The following is a 4,641-nucleotide window of genomic DNA, read 5'->3' as shown; positions in this document are numbered from 1 at the left end:
GTTTGATTTTGGAGTGTCCTTCTCCTAGAAGAGCTGCTTACCATAGCTAAAGAGTCTCTTCTACCCTTACCAGGAGGAAAGAACCCACTGAACAATTACAGTGCACTAGTTAACCCCTTAGGTGAAGAAGAATTGTTTGGTAATCCCAGTGTTGTCAAGTGTATGAGGACAGGAGGATCTGTAAAGAATAGGCTAGACTACTCGGTGTAAGTATAGGCAAAGGGAAAGAACTGTAACCAGAGAGAAGGATCCACTGTAGTACTGTCTGGCCAGTCAAAGGACCCCATAACTCTCTAGCGGTAGTATCTTAATGGGTGGCTGGTGCCCTGGCCAACCTACTACCTTCATATTATATGTTTGGTTCCCAGTCACGAGTCATAGTATAATATATTTGGTTAGTGCCCAGACAAGAGAGCCATATCATATAATATATTTTGGTGCCCAGACCCGGGAACCATCAACATATTCCTATAATATATTTTGTTGCCCAGACCCGGGAACCATCAACATAATCCTATAATGTATTTTGGGTGCTCAGACCCAAGAACCATATCATATGATAAATTATATATATATATATATATATATATATATATATATATATATATATAAAACCCGTGTAGACGGATAATGAGACGTCGGAATAGGAGTTTTCTTCATTTATTACAAAAGGTTCGTTCATAAGTACACTATACACAGCTATCCTCTCAGGTTAGGGACTTGTCAACTCGAACGCCCACCGGCAACTAACAACTCCCTTCGCTACCAAAATGCAACCATTGTAAAACATACCGAAACATAGGTTTTTGTGGAATACACATGAATATTGAGTTCACTTACTTTGACGTATAAGACACACCTATACACGAATTAGGACATTATTCCCCCCCCCCCCCAACCTCCTAACTCCGGGAGGAGGTGCGCACTCGCTCTCACTAGTGTATGATATATGGAGGACACTGCGACCCGGAATAGGCATGGCATGTACTTAACAGAAATGCAACATAATATATATATATATATATATATATATATATATATATATATATATATATATATAAATCACCCAAAAAATAACACATCTTCCACAAAAAAAAATAAAAAATTAAATATTGCATGTGAAAATGTACCCAACACAATATAAATAATTCCACTCATTTCTTCTTAAGACCTCTGCAACCAAAACACAGAATACCCAAAGTGAAAAAAAAAATCAAAACATCAGTTTTACACAACCTCATCAATAACCTCCCTCTGGTTGCGGACAATACGGGCTTCTTGGGCGGGACAGGGGTAGGAATAGATATTCCTTCATCCCTCGGTTTTACTTGTCCGGGTTTACGGCACAATTTCGCATCACAACTCACCACCACCACGTTTCGCCATTTATTTAAATCACTACAACACTTGCACTTACAACTTTCAATCGGTGGCCACTAGCCGTTTTCCTGAGAAAATCATTCATCTTCCCGCCCTTATCTTATAACATTAAGTATAAGGTATTCACATCTACACATTCTCTAACACTACCTATCCTCAAGGCTGAACTTTTATCCCACAGCCACTTGCCATTCGGGAACCGCCCCGGCCCTAGCAACCAGGAATCATATAAATACATGAATAATACAGCATCCACCTGACGGATCTCACCTGACCTATTTAACCTCTGACTGTTTTTAGGTTCACTCAGCAATGTTATACATATTTCCACACTCAGCAAAATTACCATAACATTTTACGTATACATTTAGCATCAACATAAGAACACATTGTTATCATCAAGTTTGTTTAAAACACGTCAAAAGAAGAAATGAGATCTGTTCAAACAACAACAACAGCAAAGTAAAAAAAAAAATCTCTACTCATCAACTCGAGGGATGTCACGAATGCAGGGATAAGGAGGAACACTTTTGAAAACTACCTCTTCAGTACCACATGTTTGTGTGGCTGATGATGTTCAGACACTGCGCCATTAACAATGCTTTGTATCACAACTGTGTTAGACTTAACCATCTTTAATCGGTATGGACCCAAATACGCTGGCTCTAGTTTGTGTTTCCTTGGTTGTAATCATTTCAAATACACACGATCGCCCACAAATACTTTTACCAGTGCGGTTTCGAACCAACCATCGTACTTTGAGCTGAACCAACCATCGTACTTTGAGCTGTGATTTTCATTAGCTCTTTTCAAAAGCCTTTCAGTGGTGTTCATTACTCTCCTCAATAGATTTAATAAATATACACGGTATTGCTCAGTTGAATAATTTGGCAATTGTTGCGAATTAATGAGTACCGTATATAGTAACACAGGATCCTGTCCATACACTAAAAAGAAAGGCGTGTCCCTGAGCAAAGCATTATATGCAATGTTCAAAGCTAGCTCAGCTGTAGGAAGTATGGCGTGCCAATGAAGCGGGTCATCAGCCACTAAGTAACGGAAAATTTCCACTACTTCCCTATTATGCGATTCTACTAAGCCATTCGCTGAAGGCCTATATGCAGTCACTGAAGTGTTCAATTTTCATCAAGTCCGTGACCGATTTCACCACCTTATTTATAAACTCGAGACCATTATCACTTATCAAAATTTTCGGGCAACCAAACCTAGTAATAAAAGAGCACAGCGCCTGCGCCAATGAATTTGCAGATTTATCTAACATTGCGCAAGTATGAGTGTACCGAGTAAATGCATCCACAAATACACATATATACTTATGTTGTGTTAACCCAGTAGGAAATGGTCCTACTACATCCATATGCACTCTATAAAACTTAATAGGAACCACAGGCCACTTTCTGGCTTCCGGTACAGTGTTTTTATGTTCTTTGAAACAGTTACAAGCATGACAACCTTTTATATAATTCTCTATAGATTTTTTCATTCCTAACCAAAAGAAGGATTCACATGCTCTCCTTAATGTTCTATCAATCCCTAAATGCCCTGCATATGGACTTACATGTACAATGTGGATGGCTCGTTTAATTAGGAGGGAGGAAAAACTACCCGTGCACAAAATTCCCCTCCTTTCTTCTCGTAAGCACAATATAAGATATAATTTTCAATAAAAAATTTCTCACGAGCCACATACAGAAATGACGGATAACTCTCCGATTCCCCTTTAATCACTGCTCGCACTCTTTCCATCCATTCCTCTTTTTTCTGTCCCTCTCGGACTTCTTTATGTCCCAACCTCCCAAGTCAATCAAACCTGCATCATCAGGGCATTCATTCTGGACACCCCTGGTCATGTCCTCGGTCATCCACATGTATTCATCTTCATCGCTCGTCTCTCTCTCTCTCTCTCTCTCTCTCTCTCTCTCTCTCTCTCTCCACTACCGTATTCTGAATGCTCATCGGGAGAATTTCCATCCCGTTCACTATTCACTCTATTTTGATGGGGGTCTTCAATATTTTGGTTACGTTCTTCGTTCCTCTTTTGTGCCCTAGTTGTTACTCCTATTACTGCACCTCTAGAGAGAGCATCAGCTACCTTGTTAGCTTTACCTTCTATGCTGTGCAAACCCTTTATATTGAACTCTAACAATCTCTCATCCATCTCGCTTGACAAGAGGTCAAATCATTTTTATAATACAAATCACATAAGGGGCGATGATCACTTTGCAACTCGATCGACTGACCTAATAAAAAGAACCGATGCCTCTCTAGAACCCAAAGAATAGCCAAAGCCTCTCAATCGAATGTACTATAATTCTTTTCTGCCCCTTTTAACGTCCGAGAAGCAAAACAAATGGGTCGCTCTCTGCCTTTATCATCTCGTTGAGAAACTACGCCACCAATAGCTACGCTACTTGCATCTGTTGTCACTAAAAACAGGCGATCAAATCTATGATATGCGAGTATTTCATTGCTAACTAAGGCAGCTTTCTTCTTCCCCTCCCCAATTTATTACTTTTTGTTTCTTTAAAGCATCTAAGGGTCTCGCTATCTCTCCAAAACCTCTTATGAGTTTTCGGTAATAACCAGCAAGTCCTAGGAACCCAGTCACTTCCTTAGAGTTACGTGGCCTGGGGAAATCTCTAATAGCCGCTACTTTATTGGGGTAGGGTTGGATACCTTCTGGGGTTATGTGACCTAAAAATTCGACCTGTTTACAGAAAAATTTGCACTTTGACAAATTTATTTTAATGCCATTACGTCGCAATGCTTCTAAAACCTTACGAATATTATTATTATGTTCTTCGGTCGTTTTCCCTGTAATTATGATATTATCTAAATAAACAAGAACATTATGGTCAATTAAGGGTGACAAAACCAACATCATTACTCTAGGAAAAGGACTTTGAGCATTTTTAACACCGAAAGGAAGAAAATTAAAATGAAATAATTGATCGTTAGCTATAAATGCCGTTTTACATTTAGTGTCTTCCTGAATGGGTATTTGATAGTATCCAGATTTTAAATCAACAGTTGTAAAATATTTGCTATCCCGTACTTTCACAAGTAATTCTTCGATCGAGAGCAATGGAAATGCATTATCCTTAGTGACTGCATTCAACTTCCTATAATTGACACACAATCTTACCGAGCCATCCTTTTTCCTAACAGCTACAATTGGAGAAGCCCAAGGGGATTCGCTCTCCTCAATTATCCCTTGTTCCCTTAATTTATTAATTTCCC

This window comes from Palaemon carinicauda, chromosome 14 (genome assembly GCF_036898095.1).
Source record: "Palaemon carinicauda isolate YSFRI2023 chromosome 14, ASM3689809v2, whole genome shotgun sequence".
Classification (NCBI taxonomy): domain Eukaryota; kingdom Metazoa; phylum Arthropoda; class Malacostraca; order Decapoda; family Palaemonidae; genus Palaemon; species Palaemon carinicauda.
This window is presented reverse-complemented; position numbering follows the sequence as displayed.